This window comes from Acipenser ruthenus, chromosome 27 (assembly GCF_902713425.1).
Source record: "Acipenser ruthenus chromosome 27, fAciRut3.2 maternal haplotype, whole genome shotgun sequence".
Classification (NCBI taxonomy): domain Eukaryota; kingdom Metazoa; phylum Chordata; class Actinopteri; order Acipenseriformes; family Acipenseridae; genus Acipenser; species Acipenser ruthenus.
In genome coordinates, this window is record NC_081215.1 from 24,504,351 (window position 1) to 24,522,240 (window position 17,890).

The 17,890-nt window shown below is 39.3% G+C and overlaps 1 protein-coding gene across 10 annotated transcripts in view; it reads right to left on the bottom strand.

The window, feature by feature from the left end:
• Positions 1-17,890, bottom strand: part of LOC117431992 (xylosyl- and glucuronyltransferase LARGE2s) — a 107,593-nt gene that overhangs the window by 38,993 nt on the left and 50,710 nt on the right. For 8 of the 10 annotated variants that reach the window (XM_059002461.1, XM_034053358.3, XM_059002460.1 and 5 more), the window contains one exon: positions 11,401-11,465. The exons of the other annotated variants lie outside the window; for them this stretch is intronic. The gene's annotated coding sequence lies outside the window, so the exon portion shown is untranslated. The remainder of the gene's footprint in view (positions 1-11,400; positions 11,466-17,890) is intronic. 10 annotated transcript variants of the gene reach the window in all.

The window sequence follows — 17,890 nt, forward strand, 5'->3', positions numbered from 1 at the left end:
ATCCTAATAATAAAAAGGAGACGAGATACAGACACTTGCACCTCTAGTTAAGATTATGAAAACATGCAGCACTCAGCTCACTGTGTTAACGGCTCGGTAGGCAGCTTAACTGACTGTGGGCGGAGAAAGTCACAGGATCAAAACTACCATGCATAATTTGGAGAGGCACACTATCTACACACAGCACAGCACAGCACAGCACAGCACAGCACAGCACAGCACAGCGCGAGACCGTGGGCACTGTGCTGTCAGTGGTGCCATCCTTCAGATCCTTCAGGAATGCTTGGAGGACATTCAAGAGCAGGAGTGCAGAAGTCCCAAAAGGAGTTTCACATCTACCAGAGTGGAGTGGTACTGGTCATCTTGACAATGACACTGTTTTTCATGGTAGATGTTCACAAATACATTTCAATATAATTTACCTATTCCCAGTGTAATAACAAGTGTTTATTTTCGAATAATTACACACTTCCTCAAACTGCAGTTACCATGTGATGTTACTAACCAAGTCCATGGTGTTACAATGTAACGAAACAATATCCCAAGGTGATTTCCAAGTAATTACACATGTATTCCACTAGTAACAACACGTTGCTGCAATACTGTTAGAGTAATAACATATTCATTTATGCGCTGCAATCTCAAGTCCTACCAAAAAGATACATGACAATGGTATAAAAAGTAACAAGAGCCCTCATTTTTACAACCACCCACTCAAGCATTTTGAGGACATCTGGTTAGACACCAAAATATCATGTTATGTGATGAGATGGCCAAAGGAGTCCAGAGCAGCAGATGGATCTGACAACAGTGGCATATGGCAGCGACTCCTCAGATGGAAACTGACCCCCCCCTCCCCCCAGATTACTTAACTTGTATCCCGTCTTGGGTTTGCAACAGAGCCGACTGAATTAAAAGACACATAAATAGATTTGAACGTCATATAATAGTCATACAGGTAACGTTGCTTAACATACTGATGTAGGCTCAGAACAGGATGAATGTACAGATGTGAAAGAATAATCTATAATAGCACAGGCAGCTACGGGTCAAACACAATATCAGGTTTTTTTTTTTATTTTGCTTTTGAACGTATTAACTTCATATGTCGTGTGATAAGAGGACAAAGGGATTACACAATAAGAGCACCCTACACAAAAATGGATATTGATCTTGAACTACTATTAAAACCAAAAAAAAAAAAAAAAAGTGGTGTCATTTTTATTTATTTTTTTCTTTAAAATTGTGTCCTATGCTCAGGGCACTGGATGGCATGTACACAGTATAAAATGTGTTTTTGATAAATCTATAAAAGACTTCTTATACATGGCTTATAAAGCATACCAAATTCACATACCAGTAGTCTATAATGTATTAACTAACAAAAACTTCAAAACATCCCTAATGCATACAATGAAACCAGTGTCCTCATGCTGGCAAATGGACTGAACACTTGATTTGTGTCTGTCTAAGCCAGACAGCTGCTCAAGGTGGTTCTGTCGTTCAGATGACTGTAAATGCTGGTTTTATTGCACTTAGATAAATTGCATGGGTTCTAATGCATTTTTCTTTGCGTGACACACACACATAGTGAAATGTGGCTGGTTTTTTTTTTTTAGTATAGCTTGAAACTTTTGTTTTTCTCTGCTGTTACAGATTATATATATTATATATATATATATAAACATTTCTAAATGTCATAATTTGCATAGTCCTTTGAGCTGTCAGCCACTTAAAGTGCTTCAATAGAATAAAAACTACGTTGATTTAATGTTGTATGTAAATGCAGAATTGTTGTTAGAATATCACATTGATTGCTAAACTATTTATTTTTTATTTTTTATTTTTTTAAATGTACAAAATGAATGACATATCTGAGTTAAGGATTGTAATACAGTATATGAAAAGAAGAGTATATTACTTATGTACAGTAACCATTATGAAGTCAAGGCAGGTCATTGCGGTGCTGTGGTATGAACAGCTAGTCCTCCTAAAAAAAGGTTAAAACCACCTTGTTCTATTATGTACTCCTGCACAGCAGACATAAAACCAGCCTCATAATGGTGTACAGAGATGCCAAGGGCCAGACAGGTATATATAATAACACCCCCTCCTTGCATTACTTCAGGGCAAGGTGAACCAGACAGACAGAGGCAATCTGGCATCACAAAAGAAGAAGCTATTCCAAAAACCTGGCAGGCTGCAAAGAGAACCTCTTGATTTTTCTCATGAGAAATTACAGAGTTTCCAATTACTCCCAAAACAAGCGATTACATTCAAAATTGTGTACCGAGAGGCTTATTCCTGGAGACTGAAACTCCACATGAAGCAGAATCTTTGCTGCTTTTATTCAGATGGTCACTCAGTTAACAGGTACTGCGGTATACTAGTTGTACTTAAAATGTGTGTTAGGCCAATTATTCAACTAAAAAAGTGGAAATGGGAGGTGTGTGCAAGCAGACGCAGGGTGTGGTTGAACGAACCCAACCAAGCCTCGGGTGTGTTGTGAGGCACAAAGCAAGCGTCTTCAACAAAGGTGCTGCCAAGTGCCGTGCACAATATTATATATGTGCTTCCCTTCCATTACCGCAGATCTTAAAAATACATAATTGTTTTCATATCCATTATTCATCTGGGTTTCATGGGAGGCAGAGAGACGAAAAGGAATTATATTCTCGGAAAATGACAGTTCCTACTCCTGTCTTTCCGTTTCTAATAGTTAACAAGATCAACTCAAAAACCAATTAAAGAAAAATCAATTTTATATTTATAGGGTACTAAAATCCAATGCTTTAATTTTTACGTGGGTGGTTTTTAGCATTCTGGTTTGTGCTAAGCAATGGGTGGAAATCCAATTAGCATTTGAATTACTTTCAGCTTAATTGTAAAAACTGAAAGAGGAGGTGTGAAGACATCAACACTGAGACCTGCCTTGGATTGGAAGCGACTTGTGAAACACCACAGACCTAGGTCCAAACTCAAAACGTTCTTCTTTAAGGTCACACTACACTGTACATGTCTTTACCTAACATCAAGGTCTGGGCTGGGAGAAGAGGGAGAGATCAGAACTATGAATACACATCTAATCTTTTCAATTTGCTTGTTAATTTAACAAAATGAGACTTAAAAATCAGAGTTTTATGAAACTGTATTCAATCCAAGGAATTACAACTGGGGGTTTGTCATTTAAATCTCTTTTGTTCGAACCGAGTTTGGAAAAAGGTCAGCCTATATCAAAAATGATTATTTTACAGTACTTGCAAAAGCAAATTAAAAAACCCAGTTAAAATAATAATAATAATAATAATAATAATAATAATAATAATAATAAAATTTTTTACAGAGTTTACAAACTCCTAAGTAATATTTTTTTCCTTAATTCTTTGATTGTCTTGTTTTGACTCCAACAATCTTCAGTATTGCAATTACTAGTTGGGAGTGGAGTCCAGAGCTCCAGTGGTCATCTTAATGGTCCTGTTGTGGATATCTTAATGGTCCTGTTATGAGGAATGTGCGCATGTTGATTTTACAAGCATTAACCATTAACACCGCAGAGGTGAAAATGGTGCTTGTTACAGCAGGTCAAATAAGTAAGAAAAAAAGTAGAAAATCCCCATTTAAAAAACAAAAACCTCGCTAACAGCAGTTACAGGCATTGGACTTTGCTTAGGCACCAATATCATAGCACACGTTATCTTACATCAAATATTAGAATGTCCTGTGTCCAGTGAGTCTGTATATTTAAATATCCTACCAATTCTTCTGCTGCCCAAGACAATGCAAAGCAGCCCTGTATTCATGGGACCACAGAATGAACCCAGACCGTCTCCCTATTAGAGCGACAGCTGCTCCAATCCATTTCTACAAGGCTCTCTTCCCCATATGGTCGTCAACAGCAGATGAGCACTGCAACTTATCCCAAGCTGAGAGAGAGTCGGGGTGCACTTTCTATTGTCTGTGCTGTCAAATTAAGACATCAGCATTATCAAAAGGCTTTACAATGTTTTCTACAGTACAGTACACTGTACGGACAATTCCAGGGGCATTGTTCTTGGCCCTTAACCATTTTTCTTTTCTTTCGGTGCCGTGAAGCGGATAAAGTATAGAGTAGGATACTGCAATCTGACAAACCTTGAACAACTAGTCCTCTGCTAACTGGGTCAGAAAATTTCCGTCCATCAATCAATTATTGCACACTCTGTTTCGTCTTGGAAGCATATTCAAATGTAATCTTGTTTTCTGACCAGCCACAGTAGGAGATCGAACAACCCTGCAGGGCCAATAACTATAGCACTGGGTGAGGAGTCCAGTTTTGTAAGACCTCTACAGTGTGGGGATCCCAAACAGCATTCTCTTACAGTGCAGTTCTATATGTTTTAGCTAGTTCAGTTACTAGGAATTCGTAATGGGCAACTTTTCTCACAGTCTAAACCGAGTTGAACAACACTTGCAGAAACAACTTATTTTGTGAATTTATTTACCGTGCTTTCCTGTGTTTGCATTCTTATGTTTCTTTCCTAACTAAAATAAACTTATACAATTGTATGGCAGCAGTTTTGACTCAATGTCTTTCTCTTAAGTTTGCCAAGTTTCTTTCAGTACTATTACCGAAGTTTTACGTTTGCTCACAATGTTCAATTTGGAATTTTTAAACACAGGGTTTCGACAGTATTGTTCAGACTGCCAACATGATCAAAATAGTCAGCGTCTGCCAGCATTCAGGAATGTAGAAATTATTTTAGCGTCTGCACAGTCTTCGCACACCATATTTTATATATAGTTCTTACTGAGGACAGCAAAACACATTTAGAAGTGGGAGAATAAAGTAGCTATGATATAGCGAAATGGCTATAAAAAGCGACCATGATATCCACCCAGCAGCTCTTTTGAGACAGTCTTTTAGTAGTATACTACAGCAAGATAAAAAACGGTTTGGTTATAATACAGTCAATGTAACACCTGCTGAAGAAACCATCCTCGTTTCTATCTGAAATGCCCCCATGATTTACAGAACCGTAGTTAAAAACTTCAAAGTTTTACAAAAGACCATCCAAGCCTAACATTTTTTTAAGACCACAAACTAGGTTCTCTCCGACTTCCCTCATGTTTCTTTTTTTCCTCTGTCTCGTTTCGTGAAAGCTTTGATGGGTTAACTTGTCAGAAAATGTTTTGCAATCCGAAGCACTTACAGCTATCTATTTAATGAAGCTTAGACGACAGCTATAAGTGATGTGTTCTCACCCTGCACACCGATAACCTTCTTCTCTTCTTTTTTTCTTTCAAAATAAATACTGGTACGATGGAAAGCTTATTTGTGACTGTTTACCATCATTTAAACAGATTGTATTTTTTCCTGTGGTTTACTGTCTACCTATATAACCTAACCTATATAATTAGGAACTAGATTTTCTGTACTACAAATCCCTAAGAGTATTACCGTTTCTCACTATTAGCTTCTGGGTGAATAGTCTTTTATTTTCCTTTTGGGTGACTTCATTGTATAACTGCAAAACCCAAATCAGACCATTCTCCAAAGAGACGTATTACTGAGTGCATCACAAGCTAACACGCTATTATACATCAGAAAGAACAACTAGAAAATTAGTAAATTTTTTAACAACAGGTTATGAAAAAAACTTTATATATCAAAGCATACTGTACATACCCATTTTGCATATTTTCTTTTGTTTAATAACCCTTTAAAATAAGTTCCTGCATTAATAGTGTAATTAAAATTACACTCCAACTGAATGTGTAATTACATTGAAAACAATGGCAGTTAAAGTAAAACATTGTCAAAGCAGATCTCAAATGGTATTCCACAGTGGCAACCCAGGAACCACACATGCATACATCTGTACTTATAAATAGTTTCAGTGTGGTTTCCCTTCACTTACACTAAAATACACTGAAATCAAAAGCAGTGAAATAAATCTGGCTCCTGGAGCTAGCTTCAATACGGGACGGTGTAAAATCATTCAGTTACACCCAGGGGTCAGCACCATGTCGAGTGGTGACGGGCATTAAAAAAAAAAAAAAACACATCTTGGCCACGGACAAACAAAACGGAAGTTCTATACAATTACACGTGTATGTGTGTGTGTGTGTTCTACGTATTCAACAAGTTGCCAACCCCTGTTTAACCCTAACAGTCTGTGTGAGCATGAGAAAGCAAGCACTGTGCTGAGCAATGCATTTTACAATCAAAACTGCATTTCTGTATCTTTAATTTCAATGTTATTACATTTTGTATTGGGCTACTTATAAATGCAATGGAATAACTGTTCTTTTTCTTTTGCGTGAAGTTTCAACTGAAACACACTGAGAGTATAGTAAAGACCAGCACTAGAACAGGTGTCTATATCATTAAACAGCAGGTCAGCCTGTCCTCATCAATACAGTAACACACAGTCCAGAACTAATCCAGAACTAATACCCAATCAAAACCAGAAATATGGTTTCCAAGGTGTTGCCAGTGCTGTGATCAAGTAGGTCATTGTGTCACTATATCCCCTATGGTTTAGGAGCAATAAGGCTAACATATTAAACTTGGTGTGGTGAAAATGAAGAGAGTAAAAGTCACACAAGGAATGTTTACTTGGCACCCAGCATTGAAAGCTGATAAGACTCAAGAGCTTTTTTTTTTTTTAATTATGTAATTATATAATTTTCTTTGCATAAGCTGATGTACGGAATGCATTCCGAGATTTGACCTTATTCGTCAATACAACACAATGTAATACAGATCTCTCAAGTGATAGGACTTGAAACACTAATTCCCCAGTACTGGTGCATTGTAAACTGGGGTTAAGGAATTCTATATTTTGGTTTATATTCTACAGAAATGTGTTGCTGGGGCCTAAAATATATCAAGTTTCTACTTACTGGAAAATGTAAATGAATAAAGGGGAATGGGGAGGATATGACAAATCAGATCATGTGCACATGATATTGAGAACATTACATATTTATATTGTTATGCTAAATCTAAGCCAAGTAACATTAAGATCACAAACCAAACAATGGCAAATCACTTAGCCAGCATGCACACCCAGTCAGCACGTAGGCTGTGTCTATATAATGGAACCAACTCCCATTATACAGATTTGTCTCAAGAATATAAGCTAACAAATGGAACCAATGATCCCTAATTAAAATGTCCAACTCTTAATCCCTACCCCCACCACAAACGTTCCATCTAAAATAGTTATTCCGTGTAATTTAGCAGGGACTAGCTGCTTTAGGGTCTCCTTCCAATTAGCACTCTGAAGGTAGTCATCTACATAACAGATTATCCAGTGATTTCCCCTCTTAGCCCTTCTCAAAGAAGCCTTTGTTTGTTACAGACCATGACCTACATAAGGCAAGGGAACAATTATACCTCAGTATCAATTTCTCCAAACGAAACATTTACGTTACGCTGACCAATTTGAGATAATTGACACATCTCTCAAGCTTTGTCCTGGATCTTTCATTTAGCACTTTTGATTTTATTGTGTACCCAATAATGAAACCGTATGCTTCTTTATTAGGTACGCATAATTATAAATATATGTTAGGGATCTCCACGGGTCCCCTTCCAAGAGAAGGATTCAAACCGCTCTTGCATGACTGCATTCCAAGAGGCAGTGCTTTGCCAGTGGAGACCACATTTATACAAGTTGTATTTACATGTACTTCAGATTGGATTTTTGTACACGCCAGTATCCACTGAAGATATCAAAAAGACATGCACACCTCTGGTATGCGTTGTGCAGAATAAAGGACATTCCTGGTATACTTTTATAGGTGGTGTTAGTTTCTCAGTGGATAGGCCAATGCGTTTCCCCTCTGAGCTTATGCATTAAAATGTTGCCTGGGGACCAGGGCTTGGTACATCCATCAGCACCGCTGGCATTGACTGCACTGGCAACTAAATCAACGTGATTGATCAACATGTACCCCATAGAGATGAGACACAGAATTGTAACCCCTTAAGGTACACAAGGAATGGAGCGGTTGTTCAAACGGTTTCTTCTTAAAACACATTTGGAGAGTTACTCAAGTATCACAAGCAAACTGACAAATCTAGGATGACCAGATCCAACCTGTCAGTAAAATGTTAAACCCTGTTTGGTGCACCTCATTGCAAAAATAAGTTAGCATCCTTTTTATTTGTGGGAGACATGTGTGCCTTGCAACTTGAAGGGTTAAAAGCATTTTACATCAACCTGGATTACACAGGCTGGTATAGGGTCGATCAAACTGAGTTCGTTACATTTTCCGTTCCAATGTATGATGGTGCACTTTACAGCAATACATAAATGCATCAATAAATAAAAACATCTGCATATTTCTGGGCTGTTGGGAATCTGAATCTGTAGCAGAAGAGTAACATTTACTTCCCACTGCAGATCAATTGTGAGATGTACAAAAAAGCACTCATTGAGGCAGATTAAAGCAAAGAAGAAAAGCAGATTGATTGCCAGGGAAAATAATTACACAGTGACTATTGAAATCTTGAAAGGCCAGGCCCCTCTGATACACATAGATCTGAGCTTTATTGTAGTTAATGTGTTTTTAATTGTAAAGGAAAATGGCGGTGACAGAGTCCATAATGGCTGAAAAGCTTTTCAGAGCTGGATACCTAATTGCATTTTAGAGCTGGGGGAGTGGGGGGCCCAATACTATTGCAAGTTACAGCACTGAATATAAAACTTAAATCTTCAAAAACTACTCCAACTACAAAAACAAAATGTTCCCAATAACACTGTTCATCAATGTTACAATCCTCCATAGCCTGTATTTTTGATGCTTGGAAAGATTTCTCAGCACATTGGCCCCAAAAAAATATTTTTGGCCATCTTCAAGACAAGCTTTGTTATTAACATAATTCAATGGCTCAGTTGAAGCTGTCATCTTACTGTAGTTATGCATTAGGTGCAACAAATGGTTTGAGTCTAAATTTAATTCATTTTCCAATGATTCACTGTTCTGTTTTGCGACTCTCCAAGAGAAACTGCAGTTACTGTATAGCTTCAATATACTAGAGACAGATACAGCTCCCACAAGCCAAGTAGCTTAGTTATGGGCACTTATCTGCTCAGCTGCATATTTTGATAAGCATCAATGGAAGAAATGTTAGCGTGCAGGTGACTCCACTATATCCCTGTCGCAAGGGAAGACTAACCATTTTACCTGAAAGGCCACTTATGTACAATAAAATTGGGAACATATTGCGACAGACCAAGGGGCAGGGTGATCAATGCGAGATATGTGAGGGCAGATATTTTAAGGGGATTGTGCCCTCGCACATAATGTCTGACACCAGAGCGCCTACATGAGACAAAATGGTCACCCGGGAGAACTACAATTACTAGAATCCCAGATGAAGCTACAGGGTGGGGTCAGCATACCTGCACAGGGTGGGGTCAGCACACCTGCACAGGGTGGGGTCAGCACACCTGCACAGGGTGGGGTCAGCACACCTGCACAGGGTGGGGTCAGCACACCTGCACAGGGTGGGGTCAGCACACCTGCACAGGGTGGGGTCAGCACACCTGCACAGGGTGCGGTCAGCACACCTGCACAGGGTGGGGTCAGCACACCTGCACAGGGTGGGGTCAGCACACCTGCACAGGGTGGGGTCAGCACACCTGCACAGGGTGGGGTCAGCACACCTGCACAGGGTGGGGTCAGCACACCTGCACAGGGTGCGGTCAGCATACCTGCACAGGGTGTGGCCGACTGACATAAATAGGGCCCAAATTGGCCAGATCAGAGAGAGTCGGAGGAGACACAGGAATCAGGGAGAAAATAAAAACACAGGTACCGCCCTGTTTGAACAGAACTAATCTTGTGTATTGTCTCTCGTGCCGATTTGTGCACAAGTTCGCCTTTACTGGCAATACTTTGTCACAATACATTATTTGACAATTTGAGAATTAAATTCAATGTACTTTTCAGAACCAGCATCTCACATTTGAGATAACCAAAAGGTAGCAACAACAACAACAACAACAACAACAACAACAACAACAACAACATTTTGTTCAGAGAGCACTGTAGAGATACAAACATATTTGAATACAAATATTAAAAACACAAGAACATTTCCCAAAGCTTTGTTGACGTAAAAATAAAATAATGACTTGATTTTAAAATGAGATTAAAAATATTCCAACTAGCAGTATGATAACCTGTGGAAGGATGCTTTTACCTTTATTGATGTTAAGTGCTGTCCCCAGTTTTAAAGTCACTATATTAAACCTATAAGAAGATAAGTCAGAAAGGCAGCAACAAACTTTAAAAGGCCAGCAATTGTACTCCATCAAAAGGCACACTCAGGATCAGAGAGAGCGAGAGAACTCTCTTACAGGCCTTCATGCCATCTGCTGTACAATTCCAGCAAATCCACACATCAAAGCAAAAGGGTAGGAGCTATTGTTGGGAGCAATTGTGCAGCTGCAAAAGTATATAAAAAAAAATAGAAAGACATGTCGAACTATAGATCACAGAATGGGAAAAAAGCATGTGATCCATAACTTCATAGTGCTGCTCTATATGAAGTTATGCTGAAAGAAACTTATTAAATTCATTGCCAATGTTTCAAAACTTTTGTCTCGTCCTTGTATACATTTCTTTTTGTATAAATACATAAATGGGAGAAATGACCCCAGGATAGAACTTAAATGAATTTGTGTGTGTATGAATGTTTAATAAATATAGGGCTATCTTAAACCTCCGGTTGGTAGAAACACGAATGTAAACGTGTTCAATGAACATATATGGGAAGGGAACTCCAGTACAGGTAGACTTCAGTGATTTACCCCATTAGCCAAGTGAAACACTGTATTGCAGACGTATGGTTACATGACAAGACCCTGAGCTGAAGTGTCACGTGGGTACACTGTGTAACCAGACAGAGTTAGCATGGAATACAGAGCTAAAGCCATCCACTAATTGCAACAGTCAGGACTACGCAAATAGCATTACAGACAATAAATGCAAAACAAACTAAGGGAATCATAGTACAGGGTGGTCAGATTTAAACAAAGCAACTAGATTCAACAGTGATCACAAAGCAACCAGTTTCAACAGAATCGCAGTCCTAAATTAGATTCCAAATGCATTGAAACGCAAAAATACGTTGCTTTATTTATAAGCCCTCCAGGTTTATAGTCTTTACAGAATACCCCCCCACTCCCCAAATGATTTGTAGTAGGGGTACTGTGTGCATCATCTGGAAGTAGTCATTTGAATGCTCTAGTCTCTGCTTAAACTACTTCAGAAATGCAATTACAAAACCATTATGCCATGATTATCGCAACTGCTTCTTGATATGTTATATATTATATTACAAATGCTTATTTTTATAGTCTATAAACCCTGAATGACTTTTGCTCCTAATTGACGTCTTACCTCTTGAAATAGACCAAGGGCAGGTGCGAGGTAGGCAATTACTTTATGGTATTCCGGACACAAACCTGCAATAAAAAAAATGTAAATGAAAATGAGTAATGATTCACTTCACTATCTAGCTAAAAGGCTGTGAACCTAGCAAGCTAAATTTTACATTTCCCGTACCCAAAATCATATAAAAAAGGTGAAATCAATAACTGACACTTTCAGAAACACGGTCGATATACATTAGATTTAACCACTTGAAGCTCACATTTTCAAACCGTGTTCTGAAGAGGCAAGCCTCCATTGAAAAGCCCTTGGAGAAATTAACAAGCCAAACCTGCTATAAGAAACACTCCAGCAGTCCTAAGAGTCTGCCTAATCAGGTTTTACTGCTGAAGGAAAGCGCAAATCCAAAGTTATAATTCCTTATTTCTCAATATCATGAGGATATCATCCGTGTTTAATTAATGAAGAGTGTCACCTTAGTCTGAAGCATCAGTCATAGTGGAGATGCATTTGTCAAAATATCCTGTGAACTCAGAAGTTTCATGCATTATTCACTGCTTGCCTTTGTGTAACTAATGGATTTTATTTTAAAAGTTACCTGCGCACAGAGTTGGAATAATCTGAAGGAGGCAATCACTCTAGGGATCAGAATTATGCAAGCAGGGCTCAAAAAGGCAGGCAATCAATACAACGATGATACGAGTCACAATTAATGAAGTGTATGCAGGAGTTCTACTAAGAACCACAAGAATGGTCATCAGAATCTAACACATGTCGGGGAGGCTTGGACAAAATCATTAACTTAACAATGAAGGAGGAAAGCAGTACAGATTTATTCCAGCCATCGCGCTACTTATTAATCTTAGCCAGAGTCCCTGGAGTATCACACCACAGAGACTGAAAGGAATAACCAAGCCAATCCTGTCAGGCTGGATGGAGAGAGTAGAAAGCAGGGTAAAGAAAATTACAGATTCATCTGAAGAAGATCAGTCGTAGAATACATTGGGGAAGTAACAGAAAAGGTACAGTAATTTGCAGAATATAACATGCAACCTATGCTGGGTTCCAATCCTTTGTGCAAACAACACCCTAGTAAAACAAACACACTACAGCATACCATATAGAATGTTATAACCCGAGTATGCTGCAGAATACAGTTATACTGAAAAAAGTACTGTACACACACTAGCCAATGTAAAGGCACTGAACTCATGGAACACCCGACACAGTACCCCCTCCCTTTTTCACAGAGCTCTGCACTGCTGTACCATAACAGAGACCTGTGCAGCCATCCACCTGCCAAACAGGGAGACTATGAGAGCTGTGCAGAGAATTAGTAGTCTTAAAACCCTGCTCGCAGTGACATTTGAAAGCTGCTGAAACCCAACCCACACAAACAGCCCCTGGTTTTGGATCAAAGTTACCCTCTGTAACAGGCGACTGCCTGGAGGTTCAGAATCTGTACAGTACCTTTGATAATTTGGTTGGGAATTCGATTCTAGGGACTTCATCTGTACATAACTCCCACTGCAGGCACCATCAGTGCCAAAGCTGCTTCCTTATCTGCTTTCAGATCTCCTACAGCAGAGGGTTATTATATTAGTCTGAAATCTGAATCTAAAATATGCATTTTCCATGTTCCTCCTTTACATTTAAACCGATGTAAAAATCCTACTGGTTTTAAAATAAAGTATCTTTAAAATAGTTGGTCTGGTAACTGGTATTGTTTTTACACATGGTTAACTTGTAGAACAATCTAAAATACTAATCCGTCTGAGCAAGATGGTTGCAGGTGTCAGAGGAAGGCACACATGACTTGTTTTTGTTTTAAAAAGGCGCTGTATTCACTTGAGTGGAAACTACTCTGTGCATAGCGAGAACAAGGCCTGGCATCTGGAGTCAGGAAGCACAATGTTTATTTAGGAGCGTTGCCCTTCCAGTGTGATATTCTGCCTGTGACATCAAGGTGAATCCACAGAAAACAACAAAACAGCCGAACAAATAATTACCAGCTGGTGCGAAAGACACAGGCTGCTGTAAAAGTGGGTGCAGAGGGATGCAAAGTTTTACATCAGGAGTCGAGATCCAGGTTGTGGATGGAGCTCAGTGATTACATTCACATTAAGCAAATTAACTTGAGCCATAATAATTATTAATTAAAGTGCCTGTACTTTTTTTAAATGTACTTTTTTTAAAATTTGGAGTACCAAATTATTTTACCTTTGATCTCCTCTCGATTTTTGGAATGTCACATTCTTTTTTCCCCTCACCACAGCGATTCCCTGCACAGCTCAGGAGAACTGAAGGTTCAATGGGTGTTCTCCGATCCCACTACAAAGCCATTTTCCTCTTTTACACCTAGGAACTCGAGAGCAGATGTCAGCGACCTACCAGCCCCTGGAGCACAAAGGCCAGCCCCGTTGGCATCCATCTGACGATACTGACAGACAGGCCAGTCCCTCCATATACACAGGTTCAGTGAATTGAGTTTTGAGAGACCTGTACTATGCTTCAGTGACCCATGCTAAGACAGACAGTACCAGAGAGCTGCCAGGTGCTTCTTCAGGGCACCGCCTTTGATCAAAGTTTGCTGCATGGCTGCTGGGTGGAACATGCTGCAATATAACTGCAATATAACCTTTCGGTGGTGAATATAAAATCTTTCAGAAAGAGGATAATTAAAAAGACTCAGGGGTAGATGTACTAAGATGGGCCAGTCGCAGCGCAAACATACCGCAATTTGCATTTTCATTGCAACAATTCACAAAGTATGCATTTTCTCGTATGTACTAAGAGAAAATATGTTAATGAAGAGAGCCGCAATATACTCATTTAAATGTGTTGCGTCCTCTGAGCGAGAGTTCAAGCATTTTGGAGAGTTGTGTGACATTTTTCGAATAAATAATTAAAGGCAGTTTAATCCCATCAGATTCTATAGTGGGGCCCCCACCTTCACCCCCAAATAAAAAATGTGTTTCTATCAAAAAGCTTTTCATAATCATACAGTAGCCCCTCGCTAAACCAAACATGGAGGTGTCGGGTTTTAAAAAAAATACAACAAAATAGCACACACATACATTTCTAGTACTCAATGTATTTTAAAATGTATAAATCATTGCGCTGAAATAACACTAATGTGGTTTTGGGTAGGCTACGTTATGTAAAAATATAAATCTGTATAGTAGGCCTATACAGTATACAGTACAGTAGTACAATCAAATTAATACTTGGTGCACTTTTTTACTTTAGCTTGTAGGCTACCGGTAACACAAAATAAAATCATGCTGTTACATTTAACACATTGGTGTACAATGCGAATAAAAGATTATTTTAAATTGAAACTAAATGATTTTAGCGTTTTTTTGGGGGGCGGGGGGGGGGGGGGGGGGGGTTGTTTGGTTTTTTTGTATTATTTTTTAACTTGGCCTACTTAGCTCATGGTGCTGAATTGACAAGTTATGATACTTGCAGGGAAATAAAGGCATTTGGGTGTTCGCCTCAAAAATGCATTGAGCACAACTGGCAACGCACGAGAAAAAGCGGACTGGGAAATGCCAGCAACAGCTGCCACAGTCCCCTGAAAGGACCCAGAGGTAAGATAATACAGGGTGGACAATAGTTTGACCACTGCAGGGATATTATAGCTTCTCTGGGTGACAGGCTCCAAGTCATCTTTTAAATCAGACAGCAGCTCAAGAATTAAGTGGCTGCCAAGCCTGTACCTGTGCTTAATTTGGTCTTCATTTAAATTGAAGAGGGTAATGCGGGTACGAAATAACTTCTCTTCTCATCCTATAAATCACTCGTTCTTTCTGAAGACAATGTCTCCTTCTTGGTGCAATCGCAGAGGCCATGTTTAGGGGACAGTGTTTTTAATACTGCCTTTTAAAGGTTTGCTAATTGCAACTGTTTAAAAACAGGCTTTCAAAAGTTTTTGACAAATTGATACAATTGCAGGTGTTGCAATTGCCAGCAGCTTTAGTACATCTCATTATAATATTTGTGAACCCTAATTTGCATTATCTCCACCCCATTTTTGCGAATTTATGCAGGAACACCCATAATTACATATTCATCTAAGGTTGAACCACAAAGAAAAACTGCTGCCGCAAAGCATTCTCTAAAAAGCCTATGGAACACTGGGCATTGTAAAAACTTAAAATGGAGTAGCACATAAACCATGTATTGTGAATAAAGATGGCAGTTGATGAGAATATAATAAGATGATTCTGTGGGAGGTGATCGATTGTGTGTGGAGGGCTTTGAAGGGCACACAAAGAAGCCATATTCACAGCGGTATTATTTAAAATGGAAGAAAATGAAGAGCAGACAGACTATCGGATTAGTGTCTGGACCCTGGGGCGGGAGGGTCAATCATTTTTCCCCCTTACAACATGTGGCTTTCCTCTGCTAATGGTGCCACTTGAGTCTTGCAGTGTGACTTGGGGTCAACTTCACATTCCTGGATCAATCAGACACCTTCAATTGAGAAGTGGTTGAGTGCACTCTTCTGGGTTACTGTAGTGCTCTGCTCAGTGGTGTGAGCACAGCTCTGTATCTCAGTGGAGAGTGGCAATCTAATGAGAACTTTGGGGGGCAAGGTATGTGGCCCAGAGAGCTGATTCCAGCATCCTACCACCTCTGGAGGGCTGCATCTCATTCACAAGCACTAAAACAATGACTTTAACCTTTTATAGGGGACAGATTATTGCTGTGAAATAAACTTATACTGTATAGTATTCAGACTATACTGTAGATGAATAAAAAAAAGCAATCTCTGTAAAATATGTTTTTTGAATGCTTTAGTTATTTAAAATTATCCAGTACTCCTTTGCTCCAATAATGATACAGATAACTGGCTTCAATATTGAATTCATCTTAGATTAACATCATTCATCTAAACGGAAGCAAATCATATCAACCGTTCACTGGCATCTCATCCCACATAGACTGCCTCCTGGGTGGTGGAAGAGAAATCCACAGAAACTCAGGATTTGACAGTACAGATGAATCTCCCACTGTGTTTCCATGCAGTTCTTGTGCATCAAAGAAAAACAAACAAACCGTCTGCATTCATCAGGGAGCATGCACCTCACATTAATCTGCTGACCTTTATCCAACAAATTGGTCTGTATTGAGGCATCTGTACAGGAGCCGTATTCTCAGTATGTATCTGTTTGTGTTGACTTCTTTCATGAAGAAGTGTCAAGGTAATGAACAGAGTTCAATACTCACGGCGAGGACAGATCAAACAATTACGCTTCTTGCCTTATTTTCAAGAGCACTAGACTGATTCATAGCTAGGAGCGTAACTACAGAATACTTTTTCTAAACCTAACAGATGGAACCACAAGTAATCCGTGGTTTGTTTCACTAAGCACTTCCACCTCCAAGGATGCTGCCAGCAAAAAAAATCCTAGCAGTTTGTTCTCCAAAACAAAATTCTAGATAGTTTTGCAAACTAGAAGCGGATTGTGCAATCGTCTAAAAATCAAACAAGGCGACACACAGATTCCTTCTCATTCCTCATCCATTATGTGGCAGCAGCACTGAAACAGACCACTGTGTGCAAAGCCCATGCCATAATTACAGCCACATCTTAAGCCATTTCCACTTTATTCACAGCTTGACATGACTAGGTGGCAACCCCTAAGAGCCGCCAATGTTTAATCAAAACAGCTAGAATACCTAAAATCGCTGGTTCTTTACATGAACAGGAAGCCTTTATAATAAATACCCCAACTCCCCCATCTAAACTGAAAGAAGTAGTTTTCTAGACAGGGGAAGAGTTGTATTTTTTGATCTGTAAATAGTAAACACATCAAAGGAGTTCTCAAATTAGGTTTATAACTGCAGGGCTAATTTTACTTATTTGCAAAGCTAGAAAGAACATCTCAAAATTCTACAGCAAACAAAACTTGAATGAAGCTCTGCTTGGAGACGAAAATGGGGGGCTGGGGGTGGGAGAAATAGCAGATTTGGAGATTAACGACAGGATTAACACTGCATGATGCTACTTCGATTTCTGAGTCTGCTAATTGAAAGTGAGCAGCTGCTTCATTTGGATAATGAAATAAACACGACTGCAATATTTGCTGATCAGCCTTTATTCAAGAAGAAAATGTTAATTTCACAGATTTGAAGCGGTAGCCAATTCTCTCACATCCACACCGAGCAGATTCAGAGTCAATGCAAAGCGCTTAATGCTGTGAAGTGTGACACCCTCTTGCATCGTGTCTCAAGGACTGGGATGAGGATGGAGTGATTTCCTACAACAGGGAAGCTTTGAGGCCACCTTTCTCGTTAACGAGAAGGGCAAGCGGAACAGAGAAAGCTTCCTGTACTCATTGTAAAGTCAGTGCTCACAACAGATCCAGCAGTGGACACGATACAAGGACTTCGGCGGAACCTGTCTGTACTTCATCTCTATTTTCTAGATAACATGACTTTATATTCTTGCAAAGCACCTTGGCTCTATAATATTTGTGGTAGATCTGTA